This window comes from Papio anubis, chromosome 18 (assembly GCF_008728515.1).
Source record: "Papio anubis isolate 15944 chromosome 18, Panubis1.0, whole genome shotgun sequence".
Taxonomy (NCBI): domain Eukaryota; kingdom Metazoa; phylum Chordata; class Mammalia; order Primates; family Cercopithecidae; genus Papio; species Papio anubis.
In genome coordinates this window covers 70144384-70169651 of record NC_044993.1, presented here as the reverse complement: position 1 = coordinate 70169651, position 25268 = coordinate 70144384, and the positions used below count along the sequence as shown (strand labels likewise).

Below are 25268 nucleotides of genomic sequence, written 5' to 3'. Positions count from 1 at the left end.
ATGTTCTCCCAAGCCAAAGGTAAGAGACACAAGCCACAAGGAAATCAGACATGTGCTGTTAACAGGTGCCACCAACATTGACTGCTAAATGGAGTTTGAAGAGGGAGAGGGGTCCTGACTGGGAGGCCAGCAAGGGGGTCAAGAGCTGGGCCTACAAAGGCGAGCTAAATGGTAACGGCCACAGTCGATGGCGGCTCTGCCCCTGCAACCTCGCCATGAACAAGAATGGGGTGAAACACCTCAGGGAGGGGCCTGGATAGCCACAAATCTTGCAGTTTCAAAGTTTATCTCTAATCAAATAATCTAAATGTCCACAAAAAAATGGTAAGTTGTGCAGCCATCTGGCTGGGGGTTAACTGACAGAGCTGACGTGTTAATTAAAATGAACACGGAAACTGGAAAGCTCAGGAGAGAGCTGGTTATTCATGCTGACGGTTAGTCACAAAAGGCAAGCACTGTCTCAGAAGAGCATCACTCATAACATCGACAGACAGGAACAAACACTGCTCTGATCTCTCCACTCAAATCCTGACAGACTCAAGTCAAGAGTGACTCCCACCTCTGGCCACTCCCATCCCCACATGCCTTTGCCTCACTGAGCCCACAAGCGGCGGCAGCACACCTAGGCTGAATCACACCTGGACAACTTGGAGACTACAACTGCCAAGCAGGCCAGTGACTCCCGTTGTAGAGTAACTCTCTAAGCAAAATGTGCCAGGTTTTTTGGGGAGAAAACACACTCCGTCCCCTCCTTGGACTGTCCCCAGTCTCTACGCCCAATCACTCCCTGTGCTTCAACAGTGTGCCCACTCATCACTAATATATACACTCCTGTTTGCCATTTACACAGGGCCACTCTAAGTTCCGGTTTCTTGTTTAAATGGGACAGCACACGGGAAAATGCTCTGAAAACCAAAAAGCACTGTGCAATCTTGAGGTGGCTTTAAGATCTCTTTCCAAAAATAGAGCACAGAAAATCTCTAACATGAGATAGGACTCTATAAAATAAACAGATTTTGTACAGTACTGAAAACAGGTATGCAACCTTACAACAATAATTTAAAATCAATAATTGCAAGACAATGTCTAAAGTTGGCATTTCTCAGTATTATCTATCTCTTGCTTTGTTCTAGGAAGGATTTCAGATGGCTTGTTTTCCATTTCATTCTTCATTACTTGGTAGAAAAACATGAAATGAATAATATGACTCACTGCTAAGGGCATTGAATTTTTATTTAGTAAATAAAAATGCAATCCCTGCAATCACACTACTTCAGACCATGTGCCATTTTCTGAAAGCCACAAACCACAGTGCCACATTCTTATCCAAAAATATGTAATAATTATAAAGATGTATATCTATGGAAGTATGGCCTTGGAATTGCGATTAGTTGATAAGTATTTACACTTCCTGACAAGAAAATGTCACTGACATTCAGTTCCTAGCTCTAAGTGGAGGGCTCTGGACACCTGCCTCAGTAGAGCACTCAGAAAAGGGATTCAGTCCTCTTCGGACAACAAAAAAGAAAATGAGATCTACACACAGTTAGAAGGCATTTTTTATCAAATAATCAAAGATGATTAAAGATGCTTAGGGGAAGCCTCACTTATGAGTAACTTTGCCTTTATTTTAAAAATTACTAAGACAAAATCTCTTGTTTCTGAGATTCAGCCACACCATTTGAACCTCTTATAAGAGACACAGTTTTCATTAAAATGTCATTGTGTATCTTCAAAAGCATAGAGAAAACTGTAATAGAAAAAACTACAAGGAAGAATTCATAATCATATGAACAGGTTAGAATAAATGAATCAAATCTATATGTATGAATTTTAATATTGTTCTTAAAAAAGCAAGATGAGGCCAGGTGTGGTGGCTTACGCCTGTAATCCTAGCACTTTGGGAGTCTGAGGCAGGTGAATTGCTTGAGCTCAGGAGTTTGAGAACGGCCTAGGCCACATGGCAAAAAACCATCTCTACAAAAAAAAAAAAAGAAAGCCGGGTGCAGTAGCATGCACCTGTAGTCCCTTGGGAGGCTGGGGTGGGAGGATGGCTTGTGCCCTGGAGCTGCAGAGGTTGCAGTGAGCCAAGATAATATCACTGCACTCCAGCCTGGGTGACAGAGCCAGACCCAGTCTCAGGACGGTGGGGGGGGGGGGGGGGGGGGGGGGGGGGGGGGGGGGGGAAGCAAGATGAATACATATCATGTAAAAGACACTTTCATTTTTACTGTTAAAGTTGATTTCATTTAGTAAAAAACTATGAAGAGACAGATCTCCCACATGGAAGAAGTCCAAATAAATTATGTAGACACTTTGCCTTAAAGAAGGTACAGTATAAACCCCCTACCCTTAAACATAGTGACTCCTTCCAAAGAGGATGGCATGCAGGAAGGAAAAGGAGCATTATGGTGGAGAAAACTGAGAGGCACGATCTCAGCCAGGTGGCTATGGGCAGCATCAACCATAGTAGTAAGTCACCATGACAGGATGTGCCCTTAAAGTGACGTGAAAATGGCCCTTGGCTGCTATGATCTTCCTTTCAAAAGCCCATAAGCCCAGTCTCACCATGAGAAAAACATCAGACAAATCTGTACAGAGCCGCATCCTATTACACACCTGACTGGTTCTCCTCAAAACTGTCAAGGTCATTAAAAACCAAGGAAAGTCTGAGAAAACGTCACAACCAAGAGGCGCCTAAGGAGACAGGATGATTAAAAGTAATGGGGTATCATGGATGGGATCCTAAAACAGAAGGACATTAGGGAAAATTTAAGGAAATCTGATTAAAGTGTGGACTTCAGTTAATCACAGGCATCAATATTGGTTCATTACTTCTGACAAACACAGGAAAGGTGAGACGCTAACAATAGGAAAGTGCGTGGGCAGTGGGGAAGAGATATAGAACCCTGTTGTACTCTCTTTCAATTTTTCTGTAAATCTAAAACTGTTCTCAACATAGAGTCTACTCAGTCAGTTGCACTACCTGTAGTTTCATCTGCTCAGAAAGCTGAGGTTTGAGGATCGCTTGAACCCAGGAATTCAAGGCTATAGTACACTATAATCACGCCTGTGAACGGTCACTGCTTGGGCAACATAATAGGAAGACCCATCTCTCTAAAAAAAATTTAAGTCTACTTAAAAAATGAAAAGAAAAAAAAAAAGACTATGAAGGAAATGTGATAAATATCAACAGGCATTAATTCTAACAAAAACACAGGTGTTGGTTATACTATCCTTTTTCTTGTGTTGAAAATTTTAAACACTCAGAACATAAAAATCAAACCTTTCTCTGCTACTGTAATTGAAGAAAAATATTTTTCAAAAAGTGATCTTGCTTACTTTTTATTTTATTGATTGATTGATTGAGACGGAGTCTCGCTCTGTTGCCCGGGCTGGAGTGCAGTGGCACAATCTCAGCTCACTGCAACCTCCCCCTGCCAGGTTCACGAGATTCTCCTGCCTCAGCCTCCCGAGTAGCTGGGACTACAGGCGCCCGCCACCACGCCCGGCTAATTTTTTGTATTTTTAGTAGAGATGGGGTTTCACCGTGTTAGCCAGGATGGTCTTGAACTCCTGACCTCACGATCCACCCACCTCGGCTTCCCAAAATGCTAGGATTACAGGTGTGAGCCACCATGCCCGGTTACTTTTTATTTTTTTAGAGACAGGGTCTTACACCGTCGCCCAAGCTGGAGTACAGTGGTGCAATGACGGCTCACTACAGCCCTGGCCTCCTGAGCTCAAGTGATCTTCGTACCTCAGCCTCCCGTGTAGCTGGGACTACAGGCACGTGCCATCACACCCAGCTAATTTGTAAAATGTTTTGTAGAGATGGAGTCTCACTGTGCTGCCCACACTGGTCTCAACTTCCTTGGCTCAAGCAATCCTCCTACCTCAACCTCCCAAAGTGTTGGAATTGCAGGTATGAGGCACTGCACCTTGCCAAGATCACTTTAAAAAATAATGTTTAAGAAAATTAATTATGCTGGCCTCTTGCACATAGGCCAAAGTACATTTTTCTAGCCAGAAAAGCTAACTTCTTTTTTTGGTTTGTTTTGTTTTTGAGACAGAGTCTCTCGCTCTGTCACCCAGGCTGGAGTGCAATGGCACAACCTCAGCTCACCGCAACCTCTGCCTCCTGGGTTCAAGCTATTCTCCTGCCTCAGCCTCCTGAGTAGCTCAGATTACAGGCATGCGCCACCACACCCGGCTAATTTTTTATTTTTAGTAGAGATGAGGTCTCTCCATGTTGGTCAGGCTGGTCTCGAACTTGTGACCTCAGGTGATCCACTGCCTCAGCCTCTCAAAGTGCTGGGATTACAGGCGTGAGCCACCGCGCCTGGCCGAAGCTGACTTCTTTATGGGTCTTACAAAAATTGCTTGGCTGCCGGATTAAGAGCCATAGCCCCATAAGACCACAGGCAAAGTTTACAGCACACAAGAGTATGTTTCTAGAAACGAATAAGCGTACATTCTTTCATTTGACAAAAATAGTCCTGGGAAACTAGACTCACTCTCCAGGTTATCTTTCTATAAATTTTGAGTATGGGGGAAAACCTGATCCACATACAGAAAATAAGGTCTTATGTATCTCCCCACCATAGTCTGAATACAGCTATATTACAAACAAAATGATGTAGTAGAAAAAAAATACAGACTTGGAGTCAATCACAGGTGGATTTTAAGTAAAAGTCTACCACTTTCAAACATGTGTCATCTTGAATAATTTTCTGGATAGGCAGGAAAGTGGTTCAGAATATTTTACTCCTTGTTATAAAAGACATATGGCACCCACCTCACAGGATTATTAAAAATGAGATGAAGCAAGATCATGTTTGCAAAGCACCCAGCACAGTGCCCAATACAATAGGCATGTCCTTTTCTGCTCTTCCTCTTACTGTAATTCAGGAAGAATAAATATAGTAATTGTTATCCTTGCTCATACCGGGATCACACTGAAATTTTATGCTATAGTCATATATATAATTTTGAAAAATGCAAAAAAAAAAAAAATACATGGTAATCAAAATAAAAACCCTTAGATATTTTAACTTGGTGACAGATGGACAGCAAATTACTGTCTCTGGTAATTTGTATAAATGTAACTCTTTTTAAAATACAGCAAAAATATTTTGGAGAAGTTGATCCTTGAAGTTATGATTTGGACCCATTTACATTAAGAATGTTAGATGTGGCACTTCCCAAGTTTCTACACTGAACTTAATCCTCAGACGATTCAGAAGATGAGAGATAACGTTTAAAGTGTGAAATACACAGTCACTACGGGACAACCGTTATATACCATAATGTTATGTTCACACCATTAAAATGGAGAGTATCTCCCAGTGCGACCACACACAACAATCACATCACCAACACCTCCTAGGGCTTACTGAAGGTGTGACTAAGCGTGCAGGACTACAAAGGAATTCTGAATTGAACAGATTCCAGAGGTCGCACAGCGCTAGAGACAAAGAAGTTCTGATCAGCCAGAGTTTCAAGATCTTGCTGAACACCCCAGGAATTAAACTGAGACCCCAAAAAAGACCATGTCTAAGGAACAGGGCTTCAAGACCTGTCCTAAGTAAGTATAAAAACAAGCTTTGAGAGAATCAAACTGATCTGAGTAATTAAGTGCCTGCCAGAACAAAACACACTATTAAAGGACAATAAAACCCATATTCAGCAATGTTATCCACCATGTCCACTGCACAGTCTAAAAGTACTGAACATGCCAAGGAGCAGGAAGATGTGACACATAACCAGGAATTCTATATTTAAACAAACAAAAGACTGCAAACGAAACAGATGGAGATGACAGAGATGTTGGAATTTGCCTATAAAAGAACAGGAAGGGAGAAAAAAAAAGAACAAAACATGGAAGGGGCAAACAGAAAACAAAAAAGATCAGAAACTTAAACTCAACAATTATCAGCATTAAATATAAATAAACCAAACACTACAATTAAAAGACTAAGGTTATCAGAATAAATTAAAACACTATCTAATGCTATGCTGTTTACAAGAGACATACTTTAAATGTAAAGACAAAGTTATGAGTGGGCTGGATGTGGTGACTCACGCCTGTAATCTCGGCACTTTGGGAGGCCGAGGTGGGCAGATTGCTAGATCGAGTTTGAGACCAGCCTGGGCAACATGGCAAGACCCTGTCTCTACTAAAAACATAGAAGAATAGCCAGACGTGGTGCTGTGTGCCTGTGGTCCCAGCTACTCAGGAGGCTGAGGTGGGAGGATCACTTGACCCGGGGTGGGGGCAGAGGTTGCAGTGAGCCCAGATTGCGCCACTGCACTCCAGCCTAGGTGAGAGTGAAATCCTGTATCAAAACAAAACAAAAAGAGTGGAAAAAAAAAAATTGTGAATGCTAATCATAAGGAGGCCACATTAAACATAAGAAAAAGGAGACAAAGAATATCAGCAAAAACAAATACTTCGTAATGATAAAAGGCTAAATTTACCAGAGGCATAACAATCCAAAATACATATTAACCTAATAAGAGTTTCAAACTACACGAAACAAGTAGTTACATTTTGTTCTGACTAAATGAAAAACTAGACAAACCTACAATTACAATTGTAGGTTTTAACAATCCTCTCTTAGTAACCAACAGAACAAAAAAAATCAGTAAGGATTTGAACACCATCAACCAATTTATTCTAAATGACAATTATGAAACATCACATCCCACAACTGTAGGATACACATTCTTTTTTTTTGAGACAGTTTCTGCTCCCCTGCCCAGGCTGGAGTGCAATGGCACGATCTCAGCTCACTGCAACCTCTGCTTCCTGGGGTGAAGTGATTTTTGTATCTCAGCCCCCTCCCCAAGCAGCTGGGACTACAGATGCGCACCGCCATGCCTGGCTACTAATTTTTTTTCTATCTTTAGTAGAGACAGGTTTCACCACGTTGGCCAGGCTGGTCTCAAACTCAAGTGATCTGTCCGCCTTGGCCTCCCAAAGTGCTGGGATTACAGGCATGAGCCACTGCGCCTGGTCATTCTTTTCAAGTATAGACAGAATATTTGTCAAGAAAAACCATTTGCTGGGCTGTAAGACAAGTCTCCAGTTTCAAAGGACAACAATCATACAAAGCACATTCTCTCAACACAGTGGAGTGAGAAACCTGCAACAAAGTATCTGCAAAATTCCTACACTAAACACACTTCAGCATAATTCATGGGTCAAAGAATAAGTCACATGCAAAATATAAACATTTTAAACTAATTTTTAAAATGTATTAAAATTTGAGATGCAATTAACAACAGTATTTGGGGTACTTTTTTAGGTTTATGGATTTAAAGGATTCAAAGAAATGGTAAATGAAAAAGATGCACAGGGTTTAAGGAGAAATTTATTGCCCAAATGTTAATATTGGAAAAGTCTACAATCAGTGATACAAACTTCTACCCCAAAATAAGCAGAAGAAAATAAAGACAGAAATAAATGACATAGAAAACAAACAAGAAAAGGCTGACAAACTCAAAAGCTGGCTCTCTGAAAATACCAATAAAATGGACAAACCCCAACCTAGATCAATGCAGGAAAAACAAGAGAGCACACCAGACATTACTGTAAATTCTATCCACATTAAGAAAAGAGTAGAGAGGCTGGGCATGGTGGCTCACGCCTCTAATCCCAGCACTTTGGGAGGCTGAGGCAGACGGATCACTTGAGGTCAAGAGTTCGACACCAGCCTGGCCAACATGGCGAAACCCTTCCTCTACTAAAAATACAAAACTTAACCAGGTGTGGTGGCACACGTCTGTAATCACAGCTACCTGAGAGGCTGAAGTGGGAGAAGTGTTTCAACCCAGGAGGTGGAGGTTGCAGTGAGCTGAGATTGTGCCACTGCACTCCAGCCTGGGAAACAGAGGGAGACTCCGACTCAGCTAAAAAAAAAGAAAAAAGAAAAAAAGAGAACAGTGGAGAAATGTTATGAACACCTTTATGCCAAATCAATTCAAGAACTTAAATAAAATGGATATATTACTTAAAAATACAAATTACCAAAATGAGGAACAAGCAGCAGAAAATCTGAATAACTAATACCTATTAAAGTAACTGAATCATAATTTTAAAACCTTCCCACAAGGAAAACTCCAGACCTGGATTGCTTCACTGGTGAATTTTATCAAACATTTAAGGAATAAATAATACTAATCTTATATGAACTTTCAGAAGAGAGGGAACAATTCCCAGGTAACTTCATGAAGCCAGTATATTATTGTTACCAAAACCAAATAAGAACACTCCAAAAAACCAGAAAGTTATAGACCCATATCACTCATGAATATACCCATCATGTTTCACCCAAAGACAAGGATATCGTCTGAGAAAAGTGTCATCAGGTGATTCTAGTCACTGTGGGAACTCACACTGTGGGTGTACTTACACAAACCTAGATGGTGCAGCCTACTACACACCTAGGTTGTACGGTACAGCCCACTGCTCCCAGGCTACAAACCTCTACAGCTTGTTACTGTGCTGAATACTGGAGGCAACTGTTAACACAATTGTAAGTATTTGTGTATCTAAACATAGAAAAGGCACAGTAAAAATATATTATAGTCTTGTGGGACCACTGTTGTATATGTAGTACTGCTGTTGACCAAAATTCGTTATGTAGCACATTACTGTGGAAGCATAAATCCTGAACAATATTCTAATAAATCAGATCCAGTGATAAATAAAAAAGATTAACACTCCACAATCAAGTGGGGTTATCTCATAGGAATGTAAGGTTGCTTCAACATTCAGAAAGATGTAATTCACATTCAAATTTTTAAAAAAACACCCTATGATTCATCTCAATAAATGAAGAAAAGACATGACAAAATTCAGTAATCGCTTATGATCAAAAGACTCAGCAAACTACTAACAGAATTCCTCATCCTAATGAATGATACCTAAAGCCTACAATAACATTATACTTAACGAAAGGCCGAATGCTTTTTTCCACAGGTCATGAATAAGACAAGGGAAGAACACTGTCACTGCTTTTACTAAACATCGTACTGGCTGGGCATGGTGGCTCGCATCTATAATCCCAGCACTTTGGGAGGCCAAGGTGGGCGGATCACCTGAGGTCAGGAGTTCGAGACCAGCTTGACCAACATGGTGAAACCCCGTCTCTACTAAAAATACAAAATCAGCTGGGTGTGGTGGTGCATGCCTGTAGTCCCAGTTACTCAGGAGGCTGAGGTGCAAGAATCGCTTGAGCCCCAGAGGTGGAGGTTGCAGCGAGTCGAGACAGCATCACTGCACTTCAGCTTGGGCTACAGAGTAAGACTCCATCTCAAAAGAGACCCAAAACAAACAAACAAAACATTGCACTAGAAATCCTAGGCAGAACATTAAAGCCAGAAAAATGAATAAAATGCATACAGATGAAAAAGGAAGCAACAAGGTATTTTTATTCTCAGATATGTCCCAGAAAATTCTAAGACATCTTATAGAATTAATAAGTGAGTTCAGAAGGGTTACGAGATACAACATTAATACAGAAAAGTTTATTATACTTCTCCACACTAGCAACAAGTAATTATCTAAAATCTAGCAATCAAACAGAAATGAAAATGAGAAACTAAGCAACCTGACTTTAATACTTACTGTAAAACTAAAGTACATCTATGAAAGCTTCATCTATGAAAGAAATGATTGATAAAATGGACTTCATTAAAATTAAAACTGCCCCTTCAAAGATAATGTCAAGAGAATGAGAAGACAAGCCACAGACTGGGAGAAAATATGTGCAAGGGGCACATCTGATAAAGATCTATTTACAAAAATATATAAAGAACTCTCAAAACTCAACAATAACAACCAGGTTTAAAAATGGGCCAAAGACCTCAACGCACACCTCATCAAAGAAGATACACAGATGGCAAATAAGCGTATGAAAAGATGATCCACAGCTTATCAGAGAAATGCAAATTAAAACAATGAGATACCACTATTTGCCTATTAGAAAAGCCAAATCCAGAACACTGTCAACACCAAATGCCGGCGAGGATGTAGTGCAACAGGAACTCTCATTCTTCACTGGCGGGAATGCAAAATGATACAGACACTTTGGAAGACATTTTTGCAGTTTCTCACAAAACTAAGCATACTCTTACAATATGATCCAGCAATTGTGCTCACTGGCATCTACCCAAAACAGGTAAAAACTTACATCCAGACAAAAAACTGCACATGGATGTTTATGGCAGCTTTATTCATAATTGCCAAAACTTGGGAGCAACCATGAAGTCTTTCAGTAGGTAAAGGGATAATTGCCATGAAAAGACCCAGAAGAACTTTAAATACTATTATTAAATGAATGAAGTCAATCAGAAAAGGCTATACACTGTATGACGGTAACTTTACAAAAAGGCAAAACTATGGAGACAATCAGTGGTTGCCAGGGTTTCACGGGAGGAGAGAGGGATGAAGAGGTGAAATACAGAGGACTTTTAGGGCAGTGAAAATACTCTGCATGACACTATAATGATACACATCATTATACATTTGTCCAAGTCCACAGAATGTACAACACCAAGAGTGAACCCTAATGTAAATTACAGACTTCAGGTTGATTATGATGTATCAATACCAGTTTATTGACTGTGACAACTGTACCGTTCTAGACAGGGGAGTTGGGGAAGATGTTGATAATGGAGGAGACTATGAACTAGGAGAACAGGGGATAGATGGAAAATCTCTGTACCTTCATTTCATTGTGAAGCCCAAACTACTCTAAAAAAAATTAAATCTTTAAAAGCTTTTCTTAAAAACAAACTAAATGAATAGAAAAATAGATCAATTGAATAGACTAGAACAGAGTACAGGGATTTTTTTTTCTATGAAGCGCCACCAGTTAATAAATAATTTAGTCTTTGCAGATGACCTATGGTTTCCATTCCAGATTGTTTTCTTTTTAAACAATCCTTAAAAACTGTAAAACCCACTCTTACATAGCAGGCCATATAAAAACAGGTCATAGGGCTGGATGTGGCCTGCGGGCTATAGTTTGCTCTTAGACTACAAAGTCCAGAAACAGACACCTCCTTGTACAGTCAATTTCATTCCTAGTTATTTATCTAAAAGAAATGAAAACTTCTATACCCACAAACAAAGTTGTACAAAAATGTCCACAGAAAACTGATTGATTGATTGACTGATTAATTGATTGATTGATTTTGAGACAGAGTCTTGCACTGTCACCCAGGCTGGAGTGCAGTGGCGCGATCTCGGCTCGCTGCAAGCTCCACCTCCCGGGTTCACGCCATTCTCCTGCCTCAGCCTCCTGAGTGGCCGGGACCACAGGCACCTGCCACCATGCCCGGCTAATTTTTTGTATTTTTAGTAGAGATGGGGGTTTCACCGTGTTAGCCAGAATGGTCTTGATCTTTTGACTGTGTGATCTGCCCACCTCGGTCTCCCAAAGTGCTGGGATTACAAGCATGAGCCACCGCGCCCAGCAGATTTATTCTTAATAGCTTCAAACTAGAAACCACCCCAATGTCCACTAATGGGAGAATAGACAAGCAAATTATGCTATAGTCACAAAATAGAATACCATTTAGCAATAAAAAATAACTAGTTCATGCCAACAACATGGATGAATCTCAGAAAACAAGTTGTGAGCAAAAGAAGCCTTACAAAAAAAGCATATACTGTAAGTCATCGTACTACAAGATTCCATTATATGAAGTCTGAGAACAGGCAAAGCAATTCATGGTCAAAGAAATTAGCAGCCGGGCGCAGTGGCTCATGCCTGTAATCCCAACACTTTGGGAGGCTGACGTGGCAGATCACTAGGTCAGGAGTTCAAGACCAGCCTGGGCAACATGGTGAAACTCTGTCTCTACCAAAAAGACAAAATCTAGCTGGGCATGGTGGTGCAAACCTGTAGTCCCAGCTACTCTGGAGGCTGAGGTAGGAGAATTGCTTGAACCCGGGAGGTGGAGGTTGCAGTGAGCCAAGATCGTGCCACTGCACTCCAGCCTGGGTGACAGAGTGAGATTCAGTCTCAAAAGAAAAAAAAAAAGAAATTAGCAGTAATTGTGCGGGGATGAGTGGGGACAGAAAAACGGAGGCATACAAAGGAACTTTCTGGGCTAAGAGAAATGTCCTGAATCTTGATAGGGGTATGGCCTACATGGGTACAGGGTTTTGACAAACGTAAGATCTGTGCATTTCATGCTATATAAATTACAACTCCAAAAATAATAAAAGAATAAAAATATTTTAAAAATTAATATACGTAGGTCTTTAACTCCAGATCTTAATAGCTACCTTTAGTTGATAAAGTAACGAAGATAATGGTTTTTCATACAAGTACAGTCATGTACTGCATAACAACATTTCAGACAACTACAGACCTCATATACAGTGGTCCCATAAGATTATCACGTAACTGAAATATTCCAATGGCTTAGTGATGTAGTAGCTGTTGAAACTGTCATAGCATAAGGCACTACTCAGGTGTCTGTGAAGATGCTGGTGTAAACAAATCTATGCACTACCAGCTGTATAAAAGCATGGCTCAATTATGTATAGTACATAATACTTGATAATGATAATAAATGAGTATGTTACTGGCTTATGTATTTACTACACTTATTAGAGTATAATCCTTCTACTTTTTCATAACTGTAAAATGGCCTCAAGGCAGGTCCTTCAGGAGGTATTCCAGAAGGCAGCATTGTCATTATAGGAGATGACAGTCTCCATACATGTTATTGCTTCTGAAGACCTCCCAGTGGGACAAGATGTGGAGGTCATGATCCTGATCTTGTACAGGCCTAGGCTAGTGTGTGTGTGTGTACATTTATGTTTTAGTTTTTAACAAAAAAGTTTAAAAAATTAAAGAACTGGCTGGGCACAGTGGCTCACGCCTGTAATCCCAACACTTTGGGAGGCCGAGGCGGGCGCATTGCCTGAGCTCAGGAGTTTGCAACCAGCCTGGGCAACAAGGTAAAACCTTTGTTTCTACTAAAACACAAAAAATCAGGTGGGCGTGGCAGCATGTGCCTGTAATCCCAGCTACTCGGGAGGCTGAGGCAGAAGAATTGCTTGAACCCGGGAGGCGAAGGTTGCAGTGAGCGGAGATTGCATCACTGCACTCCAGCCTAGGAAACAGAGCGAGACTCTGTCTCAAAAAAAATAAAAATAAAAATAAAAAATTTTAAAATAGAAAAAAGCTTATAGAATAAGCACAAATACTTTTGTACAGCTGTACAGTGTGTTTGTGTTTTAAGCTAAGTGTTAATACAAAAGAATAAAAAAGTTTTTAAAAAGCTGAAGTTTATAAAGTGAAAAGTTATAGTAAGCCAAGGTTAATTTATTACTGAAATTAAAAAAATAAATAAAAAGAGTGTGGCCTAAGTGTATAGTGTTTATAAAGTCTATAGCAGTGTTCAGCAATATTCTTGGCTGTCACATTCACTCACCACTCATTCACTCATCCACAGCAACTTCCAGTCCTGCAAACACCTTTCATGATAAATGCCTTATACAGGTGTGTTTTACACACACACCCGCCCACCCCTGCCACACACACCAGGATCTATGCTGCCCAGGCTGGTCTCCAACTCATAGGCTCAAGTGATCCTCCTGCCTCAACCTCCTGAAGTGCTGGAATTGCAGGCATGGAACTGAGTGCCTGGTCAGGTGTACCAGTTTAAATCTTTTACACAGTATTTTTTACTATACCATTTCTATGTAGAGAAATGTTTAGGTTTATAAATACTTAGCATTGTGGCACTGTGTTACAACTGCTCACAGTATTCATTACAGTAACATGATGTACAGATTTAGAGTCTAGGAGCAACAGGGTATACTACATAGCCTAGGTGTGTAATACGCTATGCCATCTAGGTTTGTATAACTACTGTATAATGTTCCTACAATAACATAATCACTTAAGGATGCATTTCACCCCCATCATTAAGCGACACATGTCTAAGTTACTCTTCAAGATGGTCACCTGGGAGATACGTCAAATAAAAATCTTCACTGTTGTTATCATGCCAAACATTCATTCAGTTTGTGTTACAGAAAATAATCAGCCACAAAGTTAACTGGAAATACTACTCCAACTTTGACTTTAAAAAAGATACATAATTATAGATAAAAGACTGGTAGAGAAAACATCAGGAGTATGTTTTCTTTAGTGCCAAGTATGACTGGGTGATAGGCTTATAAGCAAGATTTTCTTTTCTAGACATTTCTGTGCTAATTTTGTGTAACAAACATCAACTTTTTAAAACTTGATATAGGATTTTGATCTGTTGCCCGGGCTGGTGTCAAATTCCTGGCCTAAAGCAATAATTCCACCTCTGCCTCCCAAGCAGCTGGATCACAGGAATGAGCCACCAAGCTCAACAGCTATTTTTACTACCAAAAAAAGTTGTCAGAAAACATCTGAAAAGCAGTCTCATTATCACTTCAAATGTTTTGTGGCTATCTCAAATATTTTATGTGGCAAAGCACTTCACCAGTTCACTACTCGATATTCTCTGAAAGGTTTTCAGTAAACCTATGCATATATACTAAGAATGTTACATACATCATCTCATTTAATCGGCACGCAATTCTGTCAGATAGAGATTATTATCTATTTTTAATGGATAGAACAATTCTCAATGGCAGCTACTATTATCCTCATTTAAAAGCCAAAAAGCCAGGCGCGGTGGCTCACGCCTGTAATCCCAGCACTTTGGGAGGCCGAGGTGGGCGGATCATGAGGTCAGGAGATCGAGACCATCTTGGCTAACACGGTGAAAGCCCATCTCTACTAAAAACACAAAAAATTAGCCGGGCATGGTGGCAGGCGCCTGTAGTCCCAGCTATTCGGGAGGTTGAGGCAGGAGAATGGCGTGAACCCAGGAGGCGGAGCCTGCAGTGAGCCGAGATCCCGCCACTGCACTCCAGCCTGGGCGACAGAGCGAAACTCCGTCTCAAAAAAAAAAAAAAAAGCCAAAAAAACCTAAAACCCAGAGAAATTAAAACCCAGAGAAATTAAATACGTTTCCTATAGCTAATAATTAGTGAAGCCTGGATGTGAACTGAGGCAGCTTATTCCAGAGCCCATGCCAGGCTTGAAAGCAATTAGCCACTACATCTGCAGAAGGCAGTCTGAGCTGCTGCTATTACTACTGCTGCTGCAGTAAGTATACTAAGTACTATGTGTGTGTCAATCCATTTAATATTCATATGCAATCTCATTTAATGAAAAAGTTTAAAAAAGAAATTCGTAAGGCCAGGTGAGGTGGCTCACGTCTGTAATCCCAGCACTTTGGGAGGCCGAGGCAGGAGGATCACCTGAGGTCAGGAGTTCAAGACCAGCCTGGCCAACATGATGAAACCCCGTCTCTACCAAAAATACAAAAATTAGCCAGGCTCTGAAATGTTGATGAAGAACCTTTGTAATTTGACTATCAACCCTAGTACCAAATTCTCTTCCCCTCTACCAGAAGGCTCACCCCAACAACAGTATACTGGAGCAATGATCCTCAGGGAAATCAGAGACGACTTGCTTGACAGGAGAAGATGAAGAATACTGCTGTCTATGCAAAAAGAAAGGATGGCAAAATTGAGATACCTGTTACTTGGCAGACGTCCTAGGCTTGAAAGAGAACCAACACACACTGGGCTTAAGGGAGTTCAGAATGAATCAAGAAGTGGACATTTCAGATGTTGCTGCAGTTTCTGCATGTGTAACAGATGGGGTACTTTTGAGAGTGCTAGAATAGGGAATTACAACACTGAGCCACTTCAGCCATAAACCTTATTCTTGTACTTTTTGTTCTTGCTGGTAATTTTATGTAGCAGGTTGAGAAAGCTACTCTACGCTACAACACACTATATACCAAAAATTTTGATGAGTTCTAGGATGTATTTTTCTTGTATCTTTTCCTTTCTACCACGATACTAGTGACGTATAATGGGTCTGTGTAGTTTGAACGTATCTGAATAACTTCAGTATACTTCAGCTCTACTGTTTGACTCAAAGAAGCCAAGAGGACGTAAGTATCCCCATGTGTTTCAGAAGCCCAAAGTCAGTGAGACGAAACCCAACATCGAGAATTTGAAGCAAAGTCATTTGTGGGTAAAGAAAGCATTGGGTAGTTTGGCTAGAGTGTAATAATAAGAAAAATTTGGGTTGCAATAAGAGGAACCTTTGTGCTCTTCTTACAATTTTCAGTACAAATAAAGGTGTATATAAGAGAATCAATTTTTTTTTTTTTGAGACAGAGTCTCGTCTTCTGCCCAGGCTGGAGAGCCTCACTGCAAGCTCTGCCTCCTGGGCTTACGCCATTCTCCTGCCTCAGCCTCCCGAGTAGCTCAGACTACAGACGCCCGCCACGACACCCGGCTAGTTTTTTGTATTTTTAGTAGAGATAGGGTTTCACCATGTTAGCCAGGATGGTCTCGATCTCCTGACCTCGTGATCCACCCTCCTCGGCCTCCCAAAGTGCTGGGATTACAAGCTTGAGCCACCGCGCCCAGCTGAGAATCTATCATTTTAAAAAAATCAAAAAAAATCAGCCAGGCATGATGGTACACACCTGTAGTATCAGCTACTAAGGAGGCTGAGGCTGGAGCACTGCTTGAGTCCAGGAGTTCGAGGCTGCAGGGAGCCACGACAATGCCACTGTACTCTAACCTGGGTGACAGTGAGGCCCTGTCTCAAAATAAATAAATAAAATTAGAGATTTCCAATAATCTACCCAAAATAGACAAGGTAGATTAGTCATTTCTTAGTCAACTTGGTTCTACTAATTCTTTCCTGACTATATTCCGCCACTCCATTCCTTTAGAGCACGGATTCTCAGTGTGGTCCCTGATCGCCACAATTAGGGTCACCTGTGAGCTGGTTAGAACTGTAAATTCTCAGGTCCCGGCCAAAATCTGCTGAATCAGAAACTTAGAAAGTTGGAGGCAGAAATCTGTCTTCACAAGCCTGCAGTGACTCTGCTGAATGTTCAAAGTTTGGGAACCACTGCTTTACAGTATCTGACCACAATGATGACTGACTGAGTCCTGGGAGCTGATCTAATTTAAAACCTTTACTCCAGGAACACCTCTAGTCAAAAATCAAGCCCTGTGTTTTCTGACCACTTTCTAAAAAAGATGAATATTCCAAAAACTTTATTCAAAAAATAAGCCCTAATCTGACCCCCTGTGAAGATGGATTACCATACAAACTATTTTGGACACATTTCAGATTTGTTAGTTAAAAGAAAGTACTTAAAAGATTTCTAAGATCACAAAAGCAAATTCTTATCAACCTTAAAATGAGAATGCCTCCGGACCCCTTGACGCGCAATTACACCTTCCTCTTTCTACCAGCTTCTGACTTCCTTCTGTCATCTCTGTGCCAAGCAACATCTCTCAACACCTGTAGCGAGAGAGAGTGTCTGTACAGCTTCTAAATCCCACCTAAACTGATCTTTTTTCCTTTCTTTCTAGAGGACAAGTATAGGAGTTATTTTCAGTAGAAAATGAGCACACGCTCCCCTCGTAAGACTACATGTTAAGTTTTGCTACTGTCGAAATAAAGCAACTGTATTATTGTTTTTTTTATTTAAAAAAGTCTTATCATGCCTTCTATCACAAGAGTAAGCAAAAGAAAAAAACAGTAATATCATGTATTGTTAATATTGCCATGTTGTCAACACGGGTCGTGTTTTTCCTACTGTAAATATTTTAAGAGTCACATAAAATTAGAAATGAGATGGCTGGGCGCGGTGGCTCAGGCTTGTAATCCCAGAACTTTGGGAGGCTGAGGTGGGCAGATCACCTGAGGTCAGGAGTTCAAAACCAGCCTGGCCAACGTGGTGAAACCCCGCCTCTATTAAAAATACAAAAAATTAGCCGGGCGTGGTGGCAGGTGCCTGTAATCCCAGCTACTCAGGAGGCCGAGGCAGAAGATTCGCTTGAACCTGGGAGGCGGGGACTGCAGTGAGCCAAGATCATGCCACTGCATTCCAGCCTGGGCAAAAAGAGCGAAACTCCATCTCAAAAAAAAAAAAAAAAAAAATTAGGAATGAGAAAAGGAGAAATAATCACAAACATCAACAATGACAAAGAACTGCACACATTTTTGCACAGCTTTAAGTTAATAAATTTTAAAGACTAGATGAAAAGAATTTTCTACTAAAACAGAAACTGCAAACCTTACAAAAGAACGGACTGCACTGCGTTAGTGTTAGCAGTACCCCGGCCAGACCGTGTGGATGCAAAAAAAAAAACCTGGTTCTGCCACTCACTGGCGGCCTCCACTTCTTAATCTGTAACATGGGACTTGCCTACCTCCTATTTTTTTTTAAACAAAGATTAAAAGTTAAGTATCTTTTAGTTTTTCTCAAAATCAAAGTAAATTTAGACTTTACTACATAAAAACTATATTGACCTAAGAGACTACTAAAAGCCTAAAAGAGCCAATATTTATAGAAAATAGCAATAAAGTTGTTGTCAAAGATTTTTTTTTTTTTTTTTTGAGTCAGAGTCTCACTCTGCTGGTATGCTTGAGTGTAGTGGTGCGATTCTGGTCCACTGCAACTTTGCACTTTTGGGCTCAAGCGATCCACCTGCTTCAGCCTCCTGAGTAGCTGAGATCACAGACATGTGCCACCATGACCAGCAAATTTTTAAATTTTTTTTTAAAGACAGGGTCTCCCTATGTTACCAGGATGGTCTTGAACTCCTGGGCTCAAGCAATCCTCCCACCTCAGCCTCCCAAAGTGTTGGAATTGCAGGTGTGAGCCACCACGACCGGCACTGTTGTCAAAGATCTTCAGTCACTTCCTAGAAAAAAAAAAGGCTTCAGACCCACATTACTGTAAGGGTGAAGTCTCAATTCTTCATGGAATAGATAATTCCAAATTAATTTAAACTGCTTCAGAAAATAAATATGAAAGACTTTCAAACTCTTTTTGACCAAGTTAACATAACACTGATATAAAAATTGACAAAGCACAAAAAGAACTATGGATCAATTTCATCACTGATAAATGAGAAACAAAATTCTAAATGAAACACTAGCAATTAAAACTCAGCAATACATTAACTTTTGATTTTACAATTACAGAGATGGTTCAATTTGATATTATAAAACCTACACAGATAATCTGTCACATAAATAAACGGAAAGTAAAAAATCACAGGGTAATCAACATAGGTAGGTATCAAAAAGAAATCTGATAAAACCTAACATTTAGATTTTATCATTTATTTTATGAGGAACAGATTATGCCCCGACTTTAAAAGAAATATACTACTGACTGCAAACCAAAACTCACATTATTCTTAATAATAAACACTAGATACACCTCCATTTAAGTAGGATACGTGACAGTGATGCCTAAGAGCATAAACGCTGGTAAAAATATTGGCAAGGAGAAAATAAGAGTATCAATAATGCAAAAGATGACTATGTCCTTGGAAAACCCAAGAGAATCTCCTGAAAACATATTAGAATAATTAAGATAATCCCACAAAGCAGCCAGATTATCAGAGTAGCATATACATAACATCTTTCCTGTATTAAAACAGCCGGTTAGATAATGAAATATAACTCATCACCAACAGCAACAAAAACCCCATACCTCCAGAAATAAACTTAGTGAGAAAGATTACACAGATAAAACCATACTATGCTTCCAAGCAACATAAGACCCCCAGAAAAGATAATTTGCACGCATAAGAAGACTCAGGAAGTCACAAAACTGTTAAAATGTCACATCCCTCCTAAAATGACTTATAAAGTTGCACTGATTCTTATAAATCCAAAATTCCAAAGATTTTTTGTTTTTAAAATTTGAAAACAAAAAGTCCTAAATTTATCTAACACAATGGGGTTCTCAACCCTGGCTGCCATGAAAATCATCTGAGGAACTACACACTATATGAATGCTTTATCATATCCCCCAGATTCTAACTAATTGCTCTGTAGTGGGGTTCAGGCATCATATTTTTAAAAACTCTCCAGATAAATCTGATAAAGTATAGACAGAGTTGAGAACCACTTGTGTGAGAAATAACTAGTGTGGTCATATACTAAAATTCATCACACAGCTAAGTTAATACATTTCTGGCACAGGAACAAGCAAAGATCAATGGAACTAAAGAAAAGAGCTCAGAAATAAGACCCAAATCATATATATCTGAAAAGAGAATAAGGTATATACCAAAAATAGCATATCGTTATCAGCGGGAGAAAAGATGGATTACCGAAATCTAAATAAATGGTACTAAGATGATTATAACATGAAAAAATATATACTGCTGGATCTCTGTGTCTCACTCCTTATGCCAAAATAAATTGAGTTAAAGATTCAAGGAGGCCAGGCACGGTGGCTCAGGCCAGTAATCCCAGCACTTTGGGAGGCCAAGGTGGGTGGATTGCTTGAGCTCAGGAGTTCAGGACCAGCCTGGGCAACATGGCGAAACCCTGTCTCCACAAAAAAATACAAAAATTAGTCAGGTGTGGTGTTGCGTGCCTGTAGTCCCAGATACTGGCAAGGCTGAGGCAGGTGGATCACCTGAGCCCAGGAGGCGGATGTTGCAGTGAGCCGAGATCATGCCACTGCACTCCAGCCTGGGCAACAAACTGAGACCCTATCTCCAAAAAAAAAGAGTCAAGTAATAAAGAGAAAAATACAGGAAAATATTTCATAATTTTTTAATAGAAAAAGTACTTTTTTTTTTTTTTTTGAGACGGAGTCTCGCTCTTTTGCCCAGGATGGAGTGCAGTGGCGGGATCTCGGCTCACTGCAAGCTCCGCCTCCTGGGTTCACGCCTTTCTCCTGCCTCAGCCTCCCGAGCAGCTGGGACTATAGGCGCCCGCCACCTCGTCCGGCTAGTTTTTTGTGTTTTTTAGTAGAGACGGGGTTTCACCGTGTTAGCCAGGATTGTCTCGATCTCCTGACCTCGTGATCCGCCCGTCTCGGCCTCCCAAAGTGCTGGGATTACAGGCTTGAGCCACTGCGCCCGGCCTGAAAAAGTACTTCTAAAATGTGACATAAAACCTAAAAGTCATGAAGGAAATAAATGGATAAATGTGTTTCTATACAAACTGAAAACATACACTTGGTAAAAACATTGTAAACCTATGTGACCATATTCCTGGTGAAACAGACTATGGCAAATAACAAAGGGGAAAAACATGTTTTAAGAGACTTAAGAATATAAATTAATGAGAAAAAATGACAAACAATTCAAGAGAAAAATGGACAAAGATTACGAACAATCAGTAAAATACAACTGCCAGTGACCTTATGAAAAGTCACACTTAACAAAGAAGACAATTTGCTTAACAGAATGTCAAGTAAGTAAAAGGATGGTAATATTCAGTGTTGGTCAAGATCTGGATGGAGACTCATCCACTCTTGGTGAAGGTGTAATTTGCATAATATTTCTGAAGAGTATCTGAGATTACGCTTATTTAAAATCTCAGTATCTTTTAATTCAGAAATTCCACATCCAATAAATTATCTAGCAGATATGGTCACTCAGCTGTACAAAAATGTATGTACAATGTGTTCAAAGTAAAACTGTGAAAACAGCAAGACATTGGGAATAACCTACATGTGCTCAGCCTACATAGCACAAGTCCTTAAATTATGATACACCCAAATCAGGAATTCCTATTGTACCTATGAAGAATGACTGACAGCTACACGGAGCATGGAAGAATTTCCAACTTGTATTGGTAAGCCGTGGGTGGGGAGGTGAACATCTACACTCACAGGAAAATGTTCTGTAATGCTACTCTTTATGTCTGGGGAGATAGCACACACATGCCCACACGCCTCTCTCTAGGCCTCTATATGCATGCACCATCTCTAGTGGGACAGATAAGAAATAATAGTTGCCTTTGGTGAGAATTTGGGATAATCAAAATTCAAGAATTAAGGATTAACTCTTTGGTTCTTACCCTTAGAGTATTTTTACGGTTGTTTGTTGTTAAATCACATGCATGTTTACTTTCTAAAAACAAAACTTTTAACAAGTCTGTGAACCATTAATTTTCCTTTTCAGAATCTAATCCATGACATATATGGACAGGCATTGTCGTATTAGTGAAAAGTCAGAAACAATCCAAACGTTCATCCTCAGAGGATTAGATCAATAAATTATGATGCATCATATAATGGAATACTTTGCTATCAGTAAGAAAAAAAAATCTCTGTGCAGTGTCACGGAAAGCCATCAAAGTACACTGTCAAGTAAAACAGCAAGGTGCTTATGCAGTCTGGTTTCATTATGTATTTTAAAACTTTATCTGTAAGGAGGATGCTGCTTTTTTCCTATTATTTTAATTATTTCATAGGATGTACTTCCTGTGTAACAGTTCTTAAAACAAAATTATCTTTTAAAAAAATTGCCTTTTCCTTGTGCATTTTAAAATCTAGTTGGCTCTGCTGTCATAAGGTTCTAGAGAGGGAATGGGTTAAAATGGACTTGTCTCTTGTTCTCACTTTGTGCCCACCACGACTTGGTCCTTCATTCCACCCAAAGGCCATGACACATCTTTAAAAAATGCACTCTACCCACCTCTAGTGGGCTGCTTTGAGATACCTATAGGAAACTAGAGACAACTGTCCCCAGCATGCTAACGAGGCTCACTTTCCAAACAGTGACATCCACGAGTTCCTGTTTGAAAGAAAGACCACTGTGTGTAAAGGAACCCCAGGATGGAATGAAAAACCTGGGTGGACAGAGGAGCATGAAGTGTTACAGGTGTAATCAGCAAAGTCCAACCTCTGGAAGACACTCCCCAGGATAAATAGCAGACAACAACCAAAACATATTTCTTCAATAAATAAACTGTAAGGATCCCACAGACCAACAGATAACAGATTCTTAAGAGGCATATCAACTGACTGAAATGTACATTTTCAGTTAAAATCTATAAAAACTAATTACAGGCCGGGCGCAGTGGCTCACGCCTGTAATCCCAGCACTTTGAGAGGCCAAGGCAGGCGGTTTGCCTGAGGTCAGGAGTTCGAGACCAGCTTCGTCTCGACTCTACTAAAAATATAAAAAGCTGGGTGTGGTGGCAGGCGCCTGTAATCCCAGTTACTCGGGAGGCTGAGGCAGGAGGATCACTTGAACCCAGGAGGCAGAGGTTGCAGTGAGCCCAGATGGCGCCAATGCACTCCAGAGCCTGGGCAACAATAGTGAAATTTCATCTCGAAAAAAAAAAACAAATTACAACATATGAGACCACTGGAAACGTGGCTATTCTGTGGATACTGTATGACATGAAGTTACTGTTAAATTTGTTAACATGTGACAATGGCTTTGTGTTTAGGTCTACAAAGTCTAACTTCTACATACATGTTATCAAAAGCTCTTGAAGTGCAGTCCAGGGTCCCAGCCCTTTCAGGGGGACCATGATGTCAAAACTATTTCCATAAAATACTAAGACATGATTTGCCTTTTCCCTCTCATTCTCTCACAAGAACACAGTAGATCTAGTTTTCTAGTTACTTTGTGATATGTGATGCCACTGAGCTGGACGGATAATGAAATGTGTTTCAAAATTCTGTTTTACTGTTTAACACAGTAAACATTGAGAGGTATACTGCACATATTAAAGAAATCTCTCTGGGGTCCTCAGTAATTGTTAAGATTATTCAGGAGTCTTGAGATTAAAAAAACAGTTTGGGAATCATTGTTTTATACTATTATGTCGACTTCGTATGACTTAAACTCTCCAGAATAGACGGAGTTTTAAAAATGGGTAGTAAGGAATAGAGTGATGACTGAATTAGGACAAGGAACATGGATCAGATCATCTCTCCAGGAACCATAAACCCATGAGAAATTCCTTCTCAATCGACTCTAAATGACACACTCATACAGACTCTTCTTCAAATGCCAGGTACAAGTAAAATTTAAGTTCACGTTCCCCTCTACTAACATTTCAAAAGAGACAAATGCAATTTAAACACTGAGAATTACTCCACCTTCATTTCTTAAGTTAAAAAAAAAATCCTCTCCTTGTTTCCGATAGTCACAGGGCTTCGGACCCATCACCCAACGGTCTCACCAACCTTGTGGGGAAACTGTGTTCTACTCTTATTTCTCCCTCACTCCTACTTGGGACTAAACAAATCCAAAGAACAACCCAAACTGATTTTCTGTTCTGGGATGTGCGGAATTTACTGCCTGAAGGCGTGCCTGGTGGCTGCCGCTGAGAAGCCTCTGGCTGCAGAGCATCCACAGTGTTTGTCGCTTCAGTGGGAATAGGTGGCGCTTCCTTCTCTGCACTCCTCCCTGTCAGCCCTGGGCTTTTCCAGCTGTCTCACATCTATCTAGGCATATGCCTTCCCTCTTCTCCAAGTTCAGTTCCTACTGTAGAAGGCAGCTGTAAGGCTGGTGGCTGCAAATCCCAGTCCAGGCCTTTCCCTACCCTAGCAGAGCTCTTGGCCGTGTGAGAGAGAGTGTGTGTATGTGGGTGTGTGTGTGGGGGTGTGTATGTGTGTGTGTGTGTGTGTGTTGGGGGGATGTGGGTGAGCTTGGAACCACCTGGAGGCTGCTGTTGCTGCCTTTTTTTTTTTTTTCTTTTGTTTTTTTTAAAGAGGGTTTCGCTACAGTGCCCAGGCTGGTCTTGAACTCCTAGACTTGAGCTATCCACCCACCTCAGCCTCCCAAAGTACTGGGATCACAGGCATGAGTCACTGCGTCCAGCATCCATCTGGAGGCTTCTTAAAGCCCAGGCCCACCCCGAGTTTCTGAGTCAATATAGAAGTGTGCATTTCTAACAAGCTTCTAGGGCATGCTGCTGCTGCTGCTGCTGCTGGTCTGGGGGACCCCACCTCAAGCACCACTGCACTAGTGTTTCCCCTGGGACCCGAATGCCCATGCCTCTCCCCGGCTCTGCCACCTCTTGCTTGTTAACATGGCAGAGTGAGCTGACAACTCTGGAACACAGCTTTCTCATTCAGTGAAATGGACACTGTGACAACAGATACTTCACTGGGTAGCCATAGAGGAGCACACAGACTAACAATCACCTCCTCAGTGGGCGGTACAGAGGCAGGAAACAACCTTTAACAGGTTCATGGACACATCAGGCCCTGTATTTTCCAACTGCCTGACCTGCAAGCTATCCTACTTCTTTAAGAATTCTCATTTTAAAGACAGAAATGGTGCAGAGATCTTTAACCTAGAAAGAAATCTGTATCTTCCAAGTATGAGTGGCACATGCAGAGCCCAAGAGGAGAAACAGGAGTGGGCCACA

The 25268-nt window shown here is 40.6% G+C and overlaps 1 protein-coding gene across 6 annotated transcripts in view; it reads right to left on the bottom strand.

Moving 5' to 3' along the window:
- The window catches only part of CREBBP (CREB binding protein), a 156709-nt gene that overhangs the window by 100055 nt on the left and 31386 nt on the right, over positions 1-25268 (bottom strand). The gene's annotated exons all lie outside the window — the stretch shown is intronic.